The sequence below is a fragment of the Eubalaena glacialis genome, chromosome 3 (genome assembly GCF_028564815.1).
Source record: "Eubalaena glacialis isolate mEubGla1 chromosome 3, mEubGla1.1.hap2.+ XY, whole genome shotgun sequence".
Classification (NCBI taxonomy): Eukaryota; Metazoa; Chordata; class Mammalia; order Artiodactyla; family Balaenidae; genus Eubalaena; species Eubalaena glacialis.
In genome coordinates, this window is record NC_083718.1 from 78,339,543 (window position 1) to 78,356,800 (window position 17,258).

The 17,258-nt window shown below is 39.1% G+C and overlaps 1 protein-coding gene across 3 annotated transcripts in view; it reads left to right on the forward strand.

Moving 5' to 3' along the window:
• Positions 1 to 267: 267 nt before the first annotated feature.
• LOC133086750 (gamma-interferon-inducible protein 16-like) overlaps positions 268 to 17,258 on the forward strand; it is a 45,588-nt gene continuing 28,597 nt past the window's right edge. For 2 of the 3 annotated variants that reach the window (XM_061183248.1, XM_061183251.1), the window contains exon 1: positions 268 to 499. The gene's annotated coding sequence lies outside the window, so the exon portion shown is untranslated. Of the gene's footprint in view, positions 500 to 9,299; positions 9,478 to 17,258 lie in introns of all 3 variants that reach the window. The other variant, XM_061183250.1, reaches the window with a different exon arrangement.

Below are 17,258 nucleotides of genomic sequence, written 5' to 3' on the forward strand. Positions count from 1 at the left end.
GAGTCACTCAAGGGAATATAGTTTTCTAATGACCCTCATGTAAGTCTGCTGGATAACAAAGTTCTAATGTTGGAACTCTTTTCATCTACTGACATTTATAATAAAAAAATTTTTGAGTGTAACTTTGCCATAATTATTCATTTTGATTAAGATATTTACAGGAAATAAACCGTTTATTTTCTCTAACTAATGAAACTGAAAGCTAAGAACATTGGTGGGAGGAGTCTCAATACTGTTTCCTAACTTCTCTCTCTCCGGGAAAGCACAGTATGAGGTAGTCAGCACTAAATCAAGTTTTTGTCTACCAGTGCCCTTTTTCCTTGTTGTCTTCCAAAATACTTCTTTTTCCTCTGCCCTTCAGGAGATTATAAAATTCTGCAGTTCAGGTTCTGTGAGCTTTACTGATTTATCGTCCTACTTAAGCAAAATAAGCAGTGATTCTTGCATTTCTAAAGAAAACCTCAAGGTCTGGACTACTGTGGAGGACATTTTCACTGAGGTAAGGCTGGTAAGGATTTCTGTAGAGAGCTCTGGGTACCTGGTTGGTAGCCTCAAGATGAGAAGGGGAGCTTTAGTCATGAAGAATTTGGGGGGAAATGTTTTATATCAACTATATTCAGAAAAGTGAAAACAGCAGTAGCTTGATTCTAATCCTTTACTGCCTAGGCAAATAATAGACATTTTATTCCACTACAACTGAAGCCTGAACAAAGGGAGATGCATTTTGACTATAGAAGATATTAAAATGTATTCCCCAGGCAACTATCGGCATGAGCTATATTTAGAGAAAAGGTTTGGTTTCCTTCCCTGGAAGATGCACAGGAAACTTTGTGGCTGTGGTGGGGGCCTGGGTGAAAGTCAAGATAGGGGCATGATAAAAGTATCATAAAATAATATTGAGTAAAAAAATACATCTGGATATAAAAGTGTAGTGTATGGCATTGTCCTAATTTTAGAAAACACACACACACAGAGGAGAGCAGACAAGTTTCAATTCCACAAGTACAGTTATACAAAACATGGCTTCTTTACCTCTCTTAAGACAGTTTACTTTTTCTTTTAGACTCCATTTTACAACAGCTGCCAGTGTTGTGATTTCAGTTTCTTTTAGGATTACTTTCTGCCTTCCTGAAAATTAATACTTTTTTTTTCTGGTGGCAAGGCATAGGAGAGAGGCAGAGAGAGGCAATTACAAATAGATTTCTATTGTCTACTTTTAGAATTGTTTAATGACTTTCTGTATGGCCTGATATGGTAATATTTTATATGTGCTTGACTAGAATATAAGATTTTTAATATTCATTTCAGAATCTTATGTATGTTAGATAAATGCTGTTAATTATACTTATTATATTTACTTTCAGTAGGCAAATACACAATTAAAACTGTTGTATTTCCGTAGGAGTTGGACGTTTTATCATTGTGTTGTGCTCTGATGATACTTATCTTCAGATCTATTTAAAACCACAGTAATATAGATAAACTGGTTTTCTTTTACTTACTCTTTGCATGATAAATATTTTTCTTTTATTTTTCCACCTTTAAGTGATCTTTTGTTAACAATACATTGGCAGATTTCTTAAATCCAAGTCGACCAATTTGTCACTTAAGCTTAACTGGTTAGACCCTTTATGTTGATAATTAACATATATTGTCTTGTACCTGCTTTCTTCATTTCAATTTATGATACTTCTATATTCTCCTTTTTTGATTTGTTTTTGTTTTTTACTTATACCCCTATCTGACTTACCATTTAAGACAAATACATTAGTGAACTGTCATATTCTTTGTCCTCCCTCTCTTCCTCCACCATGTTGATATACTTCCTGCTTCTCTTCTCTTCAGTCAGGGATTTTTTTTTTTTTTTTTTTTTTTTAAGGCATAGACACACCTAATCACGTTAAGTTTTCGCTCTTACTTACCTTTCAGCTTACAGTTTTTCTTGACTTTATATATTAATTTTTACTGACTATTACTTCCAATAGATGTTTCCATATGGGTTTTTGTCTGCCAAAACTACCAATGCCTCGAATACAATAGTGTTTGAGGCCCTCATATTTAAGTATCATTTGGACTAGATTAAAAATTCTACTCTAAAAATTATTTTTCCCTCAAGATAGATGGGGAGTACCTCTTCTCTTACCCCTGGGACTAGATATGTTGTGAAATTCACAATCTGGAAACTTCAGAAAGGCTATTTAATGAATCTAATTTATTATCTGGGGAGAGGGAACTAAGGTCTGCATTTTGTATTTTTTTCTTCCAGTTTTATTGAGACATAATTGACATATGGCACTGTATGAATTTAAGGTGTGCAGCATAGTGATTTGATTTATATCCATCATGAAGCGATAAGCATAATAAGTTTAGTGAACATCCATCATCTTATATAGATACAAAATTACAGAAGTACAAAAAAATTTTCTTATGAAGAGAACTCTTAGGATATACTCTCATAATAACTTTCATATATAACATACAGCAGTGGTAATTATATTTATCATGTTGTACATTACATCCCTAGTACCTATTTATCTTATAACTGAAAGTTTTCACCTTTTTCCTGACTTCATCCAATTCCCTTTCTCCTCTTGGGTTACCACAAATCTAATTTCTTTTCTATGACTTTGTTTGTTTTTGCAGTATAACTGACCTACAACATTGTGGTAGTTCCTGTTATGCAACATAGTGATTCATTCATTCTTTTTTTTTTTAACATCTTTATTGGAGTATAATTGCTTTATAATGGTGTGTTAGTTTCTGCTTTATAACAGAGTGAATCACCTATACATATACATATATCCCCATATCTCCTCCCTCTTGCGTCTCCCTCCCACCCTCCCTATCCCACCCCTCTAGGCGGTCACAAAGCACCGGGCTGATCTCCCTGTGCTATGCGGCTGCTTCCCACTAGCTATCTATTTTACATTTGGTAGTGTATATATGTCCTTGCCACTCTCTCAGTTCGTCCCAGCTTACCCTTCCCCCTCCCCGTGTCCCCTCAAGTCCATTCTCTATGTCTGCGTCTTTATTCCTGTCCTGCCCCTAGGTTCATCAGAACCATTTTTTTTTTTAGATTCCATATATATGTGTTAGCATACAGTATTTATTTTTCTCTTACTGACTTACTTCACTCTGTATGACAGTCTCTAGATCCATCCACATCACAACAACTAACTCAACTTCGTTTCTTTTTATGACTGAGTAATATTCCATTGTATATATGTGCCACATCTTCTTTATCCATTCCTCTCTCGATGGACACTTAGGTTGCTTCCATGTCCTGGCTATTGTAAATAGAACTTCAGTGAACATTGTGATACATGACTCTTTTTGAATTATAATTTTTTCAGGGCATATGCCCAGTAGTGGGATTGCTGAGTCATATGGTAGTTCTATTTTTAGTTTTTTAAGGAACCTCCACACTGGGCTCCATAGTGGCTGTATCAACTTACATTCCCACCAACAGTGCAAGAGGTTCCCTTTTCTCCACACCCTCTCCAGCATTTATTATTTGTAGATTTTTGATGATGGCCATTCTGACTGGTGTGAGGTGATACCTCATTGTAGTTTTGATTTGCATTTCTCTAATGATTAATGATGTTGAGCATTCTTTCATGTGTTTTTTGGCAATCTGTATATCTTCTTTGGAGAAATGTCTATTTAGGTCTTCTGCCCATTTTTGGATTGGGTTTTTTGTTTTTTTGATATTGAGCTGCATGGGCTGCTTGTAAATTTTGGAGATTAATCCTTTGTCAGTTGCTTCATTTGTAAATATTTTCTCCCATTCTGAGGGTTGTCTTTTTGTCTTGTTTATGGTTTCCTTTGCTGTGCAAAAGCTTTTAAGTTTCATTAGGTCCCATTTGTTTATTTTTGTTTTTATATCCATTTCTCTAGGAGGTGGGTCAAAAAGGATCTTGCTGTGATCTGTGTCATAAAGTGTTCTGCCTATGTTTTCCTCTAAGAATTTGATACTGTCTGGCTTTACATTCAGGTCTTTAATCCATTTTGAGTTTATTTTTGTGTATGGTGTTAGGGAGTGTTCTAATTTCATTCTTTTACATGTAGCTGTCCAGTTTTCCCACCACTACTTATTGAGGAAGCTGTCTTTTCTTCATTGTATATTTTTGCACCTTTATCAAAAATAAGTTGACCATATGTGTGTGGGTTTATCTCTGGGCTTTCTATACAGTTCCATTTACCTATATTTCTGTTTTTGTGCCAGTACCATACTATCTTGATTACTGTAGCTTTGTAGTATAGTCTAAAGTCCGGGAGCCTGATTCCTCCAGCTCTGTTTTTCTTTCTCAAGATTGCTTTGGCTATTCGAGGTCTTTTGTGTTTCCATAGAAATTGTGAAATTTTTTGTTCTAGTTCTGTGAAAAATGCCATTGGTAGTTTGATACGGATTGCATTGAATCTGTAGATTGCTTTGGGTAGTATAGTCATTTTCACAATGTTGATTCTTCCATTCCAAGAGCATGGTATATCTCTCCATCTGTTTGTATCATCTTTAATTTCTTTCATTAGTGTCTTATAGTTTTCTGCATACAGGTCTTTTGTCTCCTTAGGTAGGTTTATTCCTAGGTATTTTATTGTTTTTGTTGCAGTGGTAAATGGGAGTGTTTCCTTAATTTCTCTTTTAGATTTTTCATCATTAGTGTCTAGGAATGCAAGAGATTTCTGTGCATTAATTTTGTATCCTGCTACTTTACCAAATTCATTGATTAGCTCTAGTAGTTTTCTGGTAGCATCTTTAGGATTCTCTATGTATAGTATCATGTCATCTGCAATCAGTAACAGCTTTACTTCTTCTTTTCTGATTTGGATTCCTTTTATCTCTTTTTCTTCTCTGATTGCTGTGGCTAAAACTTTGAAAACTATGTTGAATAATAGTGGTGAGAGTGGGCAACCTTGTCTTGTTCCTGATCTTAGTGGAAATGTTTTCAGTTTTTCACCATTGAGGACAATGTTGGCTCTGAGTTTGTCATATATGGCCTTTATTATGTTGAGGTAATTTCCCTCTGTGCCTACTTTCTGGAGGGTTTTTATCATAAATGGGTGTTGAATTTTCTCAAAAGCTTTTTCTGCATCTATTGAGATGATCATATGGTTTTTATTCTTCAGTTTGTTAATATGGTGTATCACATTGATTGATTTGCATATATTGAAGAATCCTTGCATTCCTGGAATAAACTCCACTTGATCGTGGTGTAGGATCCTTTTAATGTGCTGTTGGATTTTGTTTGCTAGTATTTTGTTGAGGATTTTTGCATCTATGTTCATCAGTGTTATTGGCCTGTAGTTTTCTTTCTTTGTGACATCTTTGTCTGGTTTGGTATCTGGGTGATGGTGGTCTCGTAGAATGAGTTTGGGAGTATTTCTCCCTCTGCTATATTTTGGAAGAGTTTGCGATGGATAGGTGTTAGCTTTTCTGTAAATGTTTGATAGAATTCGCCTGTGAAGCCATCTGGTCCTGGGCATTTGTTTGTTGGAAGATTTTTAATCACAGTCTCAATTTCATTGCTTGTGATTGGTCTGTTCATATTTTCTATTTCTTCCTGGTTCAGTCTCGGAAGGTTGTACTTTTCTAAGAATTTGTCCGTGTCCCAGGTTGTCCATTTTATTGGCATATAGTTGCTTGTAGTAATCTGTCATGATCCTTTGTATTTCTGCATTGGCAGTTGTTACCTCTCCTTTTTCATTTGTAATTCTATTGATTTGAGTCTTCTCCCTTTTTTTCTTTATGAGTCTGGCTAATTGTTTATCAATTTTGTTTGTCTTCTCAAAGAACAAGCTTTTAATTTTATTGAGTTTTGCTCTTGTTCCTTCATTTCTATTTCATTTATTTCTTCTCTGATCTTTATGATTTCTTTCCTTCTGCTAACTTTGGGGTTTTTTTGTTCTTCTTTCTCTAATTGCTTTAGGTTTAAGGTTAGATTGTTTATTTGAGATGTTTCTTGTTTCTTGAGGTAAGATTGTATTGCTATAAACTTCCCTCTTAGAACTGCTTTTGCTGCATCCCATAGGTTTTGTGTCATTGTGTTTTCATTGTCATTTGTTTCTAGGTATTTTTGATTTCCTCTTTGATTTCTTCAGTGATCTCTTGGTTATTAAGTAGTGTATTGTGTAGCCTCCATGTGTTTGTATTTTTTACAGATTTTTTCCTGTAATTGATATCTAGTCTCATAGCGTTGTGGTCAGAAAAGGTACTTGATATGACTTCAATTTTCTTAAATTTATCAAGGCTTGATTTGTGACCCAAGATATCAACTATCTTGGAGAATGTTCCATGAGCACTTGAGAAGAAAGTGTATTCTGTTGTTTTTGGATGGAATGTCCTATAAATATCTATTAAGTCCATCTTGTTTTATGTATCATTTAAAGCTTGTGATTTCTCATTTATTTTCATTTTGCATGATCTGTCCATTGGTGCAAGTGGTGTTAGAGTCCCCTACTATGATTGTGTTACTGTCGATTTCCCCTTTTATGGCTGTTAGCATTTGCCTTATGTATTGAGGTGCTCCTATGTTGGGTGCATAAGTATTTACAATTGTTATATCTTCTTAGATTGATCCCTTGATCATTATGTAGTGTCCTTCTTTGTCTCTTGTAATAGTCTTTATGTTAAAGTCTATTTTGTCTGATATGAGAATTGCTACTCCAGCTTTCTTTTGATTTCCATTTGCATGGAATATCTTTTTCCATCCCCTCACTTTCAGTCTTTATGTGTCCCTAGGTCTGAAATGGGTCTCTTGTAGACAGCAGATATACGTTCTTGCTGTTATATCCATTCAGCCAGTCTATGTCTTTTGGTTGGAGCATTTAATCCATTTACATTTAAGGTAATTATTGATGTGTATGTTCCTATTACCATTTTCTTAATTGTTTTGGGTTTGTTATTGTAGGTCTTTTCCTTCTCTTGTGTTTCGTGCCTAGAGAAGTTCCTTTAGCATTTGTTGTAAAGCTGGCTTTTTTGTGCTGAATTCTCTTAGGTTTTGCTTGTCTGTAAAAGTTTTAATTTCTCCATCGAATCTGAATGAGATCCTTGCTGGGTAAAGTAATCTTGGTTGTAGGTTTTTCCCTTTCATCACTTTAATTATGTCCTGTCACTCCCTCCTGGCTTGCCGAGTTTCTGCTGAAAGATCAGCTGTTCACCTTATGGGGATTCCCTTGTATGTTATTTGTTGTTTTTCCCTTGCTGCTTTTAATATTTTTTCTTTGTATTTAATTTTTGATAGTTTGATTAATATGTGTCTTGACGTGTTTCTCCTTGGATTTATCCTGTATGGGAGTCTCTGCACTTTCTGGACTTGAATAACTATTTCCTTTTCCATATTAAGGAAGTTTTCAACTATAATCTCTTCAAATATTTTCTCAGTCCCTTTCTTTTTCTCTCCTTCTTCTGGGACCCCTATAATTCGAATGTTGGTGTGTTTAATGTTGTCCCAGAGGTCTCTGAGACTGTCCTCAATTCTTTTCATTCTTTTTTCTTTATTCTGCTCTGTTGTTGTTATTTCCACTATTTTATCTTCCAGGTCACTTATGCATTCTTCTGCCTCAGTTATTGTGCCATTGATTCCTTCTAGAGAATTTTCAATTTCATTTATTGTGTTGTTCATCCTTGTTTGTTTGCTCTTTAGTTCTTCTGGGTCCTTGTTAAACGTTTCTTGTATTTTCTCTATTCTATTTCCAAGATTTTGGATTATCTTTACTATCATTACTCTGAATTCTTTTTTAGGTAGACTGCCTATTTCCTCTTCATTTTTTTGGCCTGTGGGGTTTTACCTTACTCCTTCGTCTGCTGTGTGTTTCTCTGTCTTCTCATTTTGCTTAACCTTACTGTGTTTGGGGTCTCCTTTTCACAGGCTGCAGGTTCGTAGTCCTGTTGTTTTTGGTGTCTGCCCCCAGTGGCTAAGGTTGGTTCAGTGGGTTGTGTAGGCTTCCTGGTGGAGGGGACTAGTGCCTGTGTTCTGGTGGATGAGGCTGGATCTTGTCTTTCTGGTGGGCAGGTCCATGTCCGGTGGTGTGTTTGGGGGTGTCTGTGGCCCTATTATGATTTTTGGCAGCCTCTCTGCTAATGGGTGGGTTTGTGTTCCTGTCTTGCTAGTTGTTTAGCATAGGGTGTCCAGCACTGTAGCCTGCTGGTCATTGAGTGGAGCCGGGCCTTAGCGTTGAGATGCAGATCTCTGAGAGAACTTTCACCGTTTGATATTACGTGGAGCTGGGAAGTTTCTGGTGGGCCAATGTCTTGAACTCAGCTCTCCCAACTCAGAGGCACAGGCCTGACACCTGGCTGGAGCACCAAGACCTTGTCAGACACACAGGTCAGGAGAAAAGGGAGAAAAAAAGAAAGAAAGAAAATAAATCAAGTTATTAAAATAAAAAATAATTATTAAAAATAAAAAAATTAAAAAGTAAGAAAAAAGGAAACAAAGAAGAAAAAAAAGAAAGAAAGAAAGAGGAGAGCAACCAAACCAAAAGACAAATCCACCAATGATAACAAGCACTAGAAACTATACTAAAAAAACAAACAAACAAACAAAAAAAACGGACAGACAGAAACCTTGGACACATGGTAAAAGCAAAGCTATACAGACAAAATCACACACAGAAGCATACACATACACACTCACAAAAAGAGAAAAAGGAAAAAATATATATATATTGCTGCTCCCAAAGTCCACCACCTCAATTTTGGGATCATTCGTTTTCTTTTCAGGTATTCCAGAGATGCAGGGTACATCAAGTTGTTTGTGGAGATTTAATCCGCTGCTCCTGAGGCTGCTGGGAGAAATTCCTTTTCGCTTCTTTGTTTTCACAGCTCCTGGGGTTCAGCTTTGGATTTGGCCCCGCCTCTGAGTGTAGGTCGCCCGAGGACGTCTGTTCCCACCCAGACAGGATGGGGTTAAAGTAGCAGCTGATTAGGGGGATCTGGCTCACTGAGGCCGGGGAGAGGGAGGGGTACGGAATGCGGGGTGAGCCTTCAGCGCCAGAGGCCAGCATGATATTGTAACAGTCTGAGGCGCACCGTGTGTTCTCCCGGGGAAGTTGTGCCTAGATCACGGGACCCTGGCAGTGGCAGGCTGCATAGGCTCCTGGGAGGGGAGGTGTGGATAGTGACCTGTGCTTGCACACGGCCTTCTTGGTGGCTGCAGCAGCAGCTTTAGCGTATCATGCCCGTCTCTTGGTGTCTGTGCTGTAGCCGCAGCTTGCACCCTGTCTCTGGAGCTCGTTTAGGTAGTGCTCTGAATCCCCTCTCCTCATGCACCCCAAAACAATGGTCTCTTCCCTCTTAGGCAACTCCAGACTTTTTTCCGGACTCCTTCCCAGCTAGCTGTGGCTCACTAGCTCCCTTCAGGCTGTGTTCATGCAGCCAAACCCAGTCCTCTCCCTGGGATCTGACCTCCGAAGCCTGAGCCTCAGCTCCCAGTCCCCACCCATCCCGGCGGATGAGCAGAGAAGCCTCTCGGTCTGGTGAGTGCTGGTCGGCACTGATTCTCTGTTCAGGAATCTCTCTGCTTTGCCCTCTGCACCCCTGTTGCTGCGCTCTCCTCCATGGCTCTGAAACTTCCCCCCACCACGCCCTGTCTCAGCCAGTGAAGGGGCTTCCTAGTGTGTGGAAACTTTTCCTTCTTCACAGCTCCCTCCCACTGGTGCAGGTCCTGTCCCTATTCTTTTGCCTCTGTTTTTTCTTTTTTCTTTTGCCCTACCCAGGTACATGGGGAGTTTCTTGCCTTTTGGGAGGTTTGAGGTCTTCTGCCAGCATTCAGTAGGTGTTCTGTAGGAGTTGTTCCACATGTAGATGTATTTCTGATGTATTTGTGGGGAGGAAGGTGATCTCCACATCTTACTATTCCGCTCTCTTTAAGGTCTCATGATTCGCTATTTCTATACATTTCAAATCAATCACCACAATAAGTCTAGTTATGATTGTCACTATACAAAGATATTACATACTTATTGACTATATTCCTCACTGTACATTTCATACACATGACTCATTTATTTTGCAACTGAAAGTTTGTACCTCTTAATCTCCCTAACTTATTTCTTTGCCCCCCACCCCCTCCCTCTGGAAAACACCCATTTGTTCTCTGTACCTGTAACTCTGTTTATGTTTTGATATGTTTGTTCATTTGTTTTGTGTTTTTAGATTCCACATATAAATGAAATCATACAATGTTTGTCTTTCTCTGTCTGACTTATTTCACTTAGCATAATACCCTCTAGGTCCATCCATGTTGTTGCAAATGGCAAGATTTTATTAATTTTTATGCCTGAGTAATAACCCGTCATATATATTTACCACGTCTTCTTTATCCATTCATCTACTGAGGAGCATTTAAGTTGTTTTCATATCTTGGTTATTGCAAATAGTGCTGACATGAACATTGCAGTGCATATACCTTTTCTAATAGTGTTTTTGTTTTCTTTGGATAGACACTCAAGAGTGTATCTTGAGTATCTTGATCATATGGTAGTTTTATTCCTAATTTTTTGCAAATCTCCATGTTGTTTTCCATAGTGGCTGCACCAGTTTACATTCCCACCAACAGAGCATGAGAGTTCTCTTTTCTCCATATCCTCACGAACACTTGTTATTTGTCATCTTTTTGATATAATAACCGTTCTGACAGGTTAGTGATGTTAAACATCTTTTCATGAGCCTGTTGGCCATCTGTATGTCTTCCTTGGAAAAATGTCCCTTCAGATCCTCTGCTGATTTTTTAATTGGGTTGTTTGTTTGTTTGATGTTGACTTGTATGAGTTCTTTGTATATTTTGGATATCAACCCATTGTCAGATATATTGTTTACAAATATAGTCTCCCATTCAGTAGGTGGCCTTTTGGTTTTGTTGATAGTTCCCTTTGCTGTGCAAAAGATTTTTAGTTTGATGTAGTCCCATCTATTTATTTTTGCTTTTGTTTCCCTTACCTGAGAAGATATATCCAAAACAATATAATGAAGACTGATGTCAAGGTGTGTACTGCCTATGTTTTCTTCTAGAAGTTTTATGGTTTCAGGTCTTACATTTAAGTCTTTAATTTGTTTTGAATTTATTTTTGTATGGTGTGAGAGACTAGACCAGTTTGATTCTTTTGCATGTAGCTGTCCAGTTTTCCCAACACCATTTTTTGAAGAGGCTGTCTTTTATGCATTGTATATTCTTCCCACCTTTGTCAGATTAATTGCCCATAAAGTGTGGCTTCATTTCTGAGATCTATTCTGTTCTGTTGATCTATATATCTGTTTTTGTTCCATTACTATACTGTTTTGATTACTGTAGCTTTGTAGTATAGTTTGAAATCAGGGAGCATGGTACCTCCAACTTTGTTCTTCTTTCTCAAAATTGTTTTGGCTGTTTGAGGTCCTTTGTGTTTCCATACAAATTTTAGATTTTTTTGTTCTAGTTCTGTGAAAAATGCCATTGGTAATTTGATAGGGATTGCATTGTATCTGTAGAGTGCTTTGGGTAGTTTAGTCATTTTAATAATATTAATTCATTCAATCCATGAACATTATATCTTTCCATTTTTTTTGTGTTGTCTTCAATTTCTTTCATCAGTGTCTTATAGTTTTCCAAATACAGGTCTTCTACCTCCTTAGTCAGATTTATTCCTAACCATTTTGTTCTTTTTGATGTGATTATAAATGCTATTGTTTTCTTAATTTCTGTTTTTGATAGTTCATTGTTAGTGTATAGAAATGCAACAGATTTCTATATATTAGCTTCATATCCTGCAACTTAAGTGAATTCATTGATGAGTTTTAGTAGGTTTTTTTGTGGTGTCTTTAGGATTTTCTATGTATAGTATCACTTCGTCTGCAAACAGTAAAAGTTTTAAGTTTTCCTTTAAAATTTGGATTCCTTTTATTTTTCTTTGTTTCTAGTTTGGCTGCTGTGACTAGGACTTCTAATACTATGTTAAATAAAAGTGGTGAGAGTGGGCATCCTTGTCTTGTTCATATATATATGATTATTTTAAGTTGCTGACCTCTTAAGTTTAAACACATTTTAACAACACTGCATTTCCTCCCCGCTTTCCATGTTTATAATTTTGACATCATATTCACATCTTTTTGTTTTGTGTATCCCTTAACAACTTATTGCAGATATAGATGATTTTGCAACTTTTGTCTTTTAACCTTCCTACTGGCTTTATACATGGCTAATATATTACCTTTACTGTATATTTGCCTTTACCAATGAGATTTTTTTCCTTTTATGTTTCATGTTTCTTTTCTTTTTACTTGGAAAAGTCCCTTTAACATTTCTTTTAAAGCCAGTTTGCTGGTGCTGAACTCTTTTACCTTTTGCTTGCCTGCAAAACTTTTAATCTCTCCATAAAATCTGAATGAAAGACTTCCTGGCAAGAGTATTCTTGGTTGTAGATTATTCTTTTTCATCACTTTAAACATATCATGCCACTCCCTTCTGGTCTGCAGAGTTTCTGCTGAAAAGTCAGCTGATAGCCTTATGGGAGTTCCCTTGTATGAAACTTGTTGCTTTTCCCTTGCTGATTTTAATATTTTCTCCTTATCTTTAATTTTTGCCATCTTAATTACAGTGTGTCTTAGTGTGGTCCTCTTTGGGTTGATCCTGTTAGGGACTCTCTGTGCTTTCTGTCTGTTTCCTTACCCAGGTTAAGGAAGTTTTCAGCTATTATGTCTTCAAATATGTTCTCTGCCCCTTTTTCTCTCTCTTCTCCTTCTGGGACCCTCCTATGATATGATGAATGATAACATGTTTGATGTTGTCCCAGAGTTATCTTAAACTGTCCTCATTTCTTTCTTTCTTTCTTTCTTTTTTTTTTGTTCAGCTTCAGTGATTTCCATTATTCTGTCTTCCAGCTCGCTGATCTGTTCTACTGTATCATTAGCTCTACTGTTGATTCCTTCTGGTTTATTTTTCATTTCAGTTATTTTATTCTTCATCTCTGTTTGTTTCTTCTTTATATTTTCTAATTTTTTGTTAAAAACTTCTAACTTTTCACTCTGTTCATCCAATCTTCTCCCGAGTTCTTTGAGCATCTTTATGGTCACCTCTGTGAACTATTTATTGGGTAGGTTGCCTACCTCCACTTCACTTAGTTGTTCTTCTGAGGTTTTATCTTGTTCCTTCATTTGGAACATATTCCTCTATAGCTTCATTTTGCCTAATTTCTTGTTTTATTTCTGTGTATTTGGTACATTGGTTATGTTTCCTGACCTTGGAGAAGTAGTCTTTTGTAGAAGATGTCCTATTTGTCCCAGCAGTGCACTAACTACCTTCTGGTCACCAGAGCAATATGCTCTAGGGCTGCAGTCCCCAACTTTTTGGCACCAGAGACCAGTTTCATGGAAGACAATTTTTCCACAGACAGGGGTGGGGGGAATGGTTTCAGGATGATTCAAGCGCATTACATTTATTATGCTCTTTATTTCTATTATTATTACAATGTGATATATAATGACATAATTATACAACTCACCATAATGCAGAATCAGTGGGAGCCCTGAGCAGTTTTCCTGCAACTAGATGGTCCCATCTGGGGATGATCGGAGACAGTGACAGCTGAAGTGTGTTGCTCATGTCCAGTCTACTCTGTAATCTCGTTTTGGTTGCTGACACTGCAGAAAACTCTGCTTCACAAAGATAGGATGTTGGAAATGGAAGCAGACTTTTCAGTGCTTTTGTGGCAATTTAAGGATATTCCACCTTGACTTTAATCCAGAATGTATGGAGATTTGAAGTTGTCTCAAACATACTTTTAAGGCCACTGTCATTTGCAGTCTCAAGCAGTTGATCCTCTTCTAGCATGGACAAAGTAGATTCACCTGGCTTATTCACAAATGAGTTGTAGATCCATTCCTTCCCAGTTTGGGAGTCTTTGGTGGTTGGGAAGTAATGCTCAAACTCTCTTGAAAGCTGAGATAGGTGATCATGCACCAGCTGGGAGAAAGAAGACCCTGGCTCAGTCTCTCAAAATCTCTGCTAATGTTTGAAACATACCAAAAATCCCAATGTTCACTCATCACCCCCCTAATTCCAGTTTGGCTTTGAATGAAGTCACTTTATCTGCTGAGTTGAACACAGTTGTAGTTCTCCCCTTAAGTGACAGATCGAGTTTGTTAAGCAGGTTGAATACGTCACACAAGTAAGCAAGTTTTGAGACCCATTTTGTGTCACTGAAATGTGCTGCCAATGGTGACTGTTTTTCTAAAAGAAATCTCTAAGGCAGCTCTCATAACTCAAAAACTCTGGCCAGTGATCTACCTTTAGAAAGCCATCTCACTTATGTATATAAGAGAAGACGTGTGTGCTCTGTGTCCATCTCCTCACAGAGCTACATGAACAAATGTGAGTTAAGGGCATGTACTTTAATGTGGCTGATAATTTTAATCACATCCTGCAAAACGTTGTTAAGTTCAGGTGACATTTTTTGGCTAACCAGCATTTCTCTATGGATGACACAGTGCATAGACTCACATTCAGAAGTGACCTATTTGACCTGAGTAGTGAAACCAGAAAGCCGTCCAGTCATGGCAGCCGCTCTGTCTGTGCATATACTGACACAAAATGACCAGTTCAGTTTTCCTGATATGTAATCATTCAAAGACTTGAATAGTTCTGCAGCTGTGGTGTTGGTTGGCAACAAAAGTGCACATAACATATCCTCATGCGCATCCTCCTGAAAAATATATCACACAAAAACAAGCATTGTTGTTTTGTTGTCAACATTGGTAGACTCATCAACCTGGATTGCATACCTTAGTGACTCATTAATCCTCTCTAACAATTGTGCCTCAATATCCTCTATTTCATCAATTCGTCTAGTTATGGTGCTAGCTGAAAGAGGAACACGTGCCACCTTTGAACTGCAGCCTCTCCTAAAATTTCACAACAAATGTCCTTAGCAGCAGGCAGGATCAACTGTTCACCAATAGTAAAGGGCTTCTTAGCTTTAGCAATGCAATTAGCCACTAAGAATGGTGCTCTCAGTGCAGACACATGTGATGAAGTGGTGGCCTTCGATAATTGCTTCTGTTCTTCGTGTTCACGTTTTTTTGTTTTGAAAAAATCCAGAGGCTTGTCTTTTCATGCAGGGTGCTTGGTCTCCATGTGGTGAAACAGTTTTGAAGCTTTCATGGCTTCGTTGGATAGCTGGTCACCACATACTATGCAAAGTGGGCTTGGAGAATGTGAATCACCTGTTGCAATGAACCCGTAATTTAAGTAGGACTCTTGGTATTTTCTTTTAAATGCAGCTTTCTTTTTGTTGGCAGTCTTAAGAGTCTTCTGCTGTCTCATTATTGGGTCTTTCCCCATTTTCAAAGAAGCTCTCCAGTGACTTTTGTTTTTTACTCATTTTGGCTAAGGTTAGCTTGCGGGCTTGCCAAAACTGTGACTGAGACAAGTGCACAGTGTGGGAAAGAGGCATGGACAGAAGTAGTAAATAAAATAATGGGCCAGCCATGTGCAGACTAAAATAAGTGTCGGATTCTGACTTAAGCTCTGCCACCAGATGCAGCTGTACAATTGAAGTACATCAACTCACTTGGCACTATAAAGCCTGCCACCAGATGCAGCTTAATTGTCACTTGCCACTCACTGATAGGGTTTTGATATGAGTCTGCAAGCAATTGATTTATTATGGTCTCTGTGCAGTCAAACCTCTTGCTAATGATAATCTGTATTTGCAGCCACTCCCCAGTGCTAGCATCACCACCTCAGCTCCACCTCAGATCATCAGGCATTAGATTCTTATAAGGAGTGCACAACCTAGATCCTTCGCATGTGCAGTCACAGTAGGGTTTGCGCTCCTATGAGACCTAATGCCGCCGCTGATCTGACAGGAAGTGCAGCTCAGGCAGTAATGTGAGCAATGGGGAGCAGCTGTAGATACAGATGAAGCTTTGCTTGCTTGCCTGCTGCTTATCTCTTGCTGTGCAGCCCTGTTCCTAATAGGCCATGGACTGGTACCTGTCTGTAGCCCAGGGTTTGGGGGCCCCTGCTCTAGGGGTTTCCCCTATGAGAGCTATGCAAGTCCTTCTTTTGTGGTCGGCTGACTATCGTGGGTAGTCTGGTAGGTGTGCCTGGCCCCAGTTGGTTGCCAGGCCCTGCCTTGTGCCAAGGACAATGGTTGGTGAGGCTGGGTCACAAGGTGACTGGCTGTGCAACCTTGGGGGTCCCAGGGACAGTGCTGGCCCACTGGTGGGCAGGCCAGCAGGCTACAGGTTCTGGCATGTCCCAAAACTGGTGCTGGTCACTGGTGAGTGGGGTTTGGTCATGGGGCAGCTGGCTGAGGGGTCCAGTGTGTCTCAGAACTGGTGTTGGCCTGTTGGTGGTTGGGTCTGGGGCCCAGTGGCCCCAGGGCTGGAGTCAGCCTGCTAAAGGACAGGACCAGGGACCAGGGCTTACTGGGACTAGTGCTGGCTCACTGGTGGGTGAAGCCAGGTCTCAGGGCCTCTGGTTACAGGACCCTGGAGGTCCTGAAGCTGGTATAAGCCTGTTGGTCATTGGGGACAAAGCCTAGTGCCACTGGCTAAGGGATCCAAGGTGTCCCAGAATTGGTTTTGGCCTACCGGCAGGCAGGGCAATGGCCCAGGAGATTCAGGGGCTGTTTCAGGCCTGCTGGTGGATTGGCTGTTTTTTTGTTTTGTTTTTTTTTTTAAAGATTTATTTATTTTATTGATTGATTGCCATGTTGGGTCTTCGTTTCTGTGCTAGGGCTTTCTCTACTTGTGGCAAGCGGGGGCCACTCTTCATCGCGGTGCGAGGGCCTCCCAGTATCGCGGCCTCTCTTGTTGCGGAGCACAGGCTCCAGACGCGCAGGCTCAGTAGTTGTGGCTCACAGGCCCAGTCGCTCCGCGGCATGTGGGATCCTCCCAGACCAGGGCTCGAACCCGTGTCCCCTGCATTAGCAGGCAGACTCTCAACCACTGCGCCACCAGGGAGATTGGCTGGTTTTTGATAAGGCAGGCTGCAGCACTGTGGTGGTCCTGGGCCGGTGTGGGCTCATCACTCTATGGGCCTGATCTAACTGAGGTTGCTCATGATCTCTCAAGAAGGAATAATTCACAACCCTGGGAATTTGAACATTCCAATTATAAAAAAAGGTACACAAACACATGTTTCCTAACTAAAAGAATTCTTGACTTGAAACAGAAAACTGGAATGCATACCATACATTGAGTGCCATCAAGGAGGTGCACAGGGCGCTAAAGAGGCCCAGAAGAGTGACACTCACTCCCAAATCAGGCCCCTGGTAGC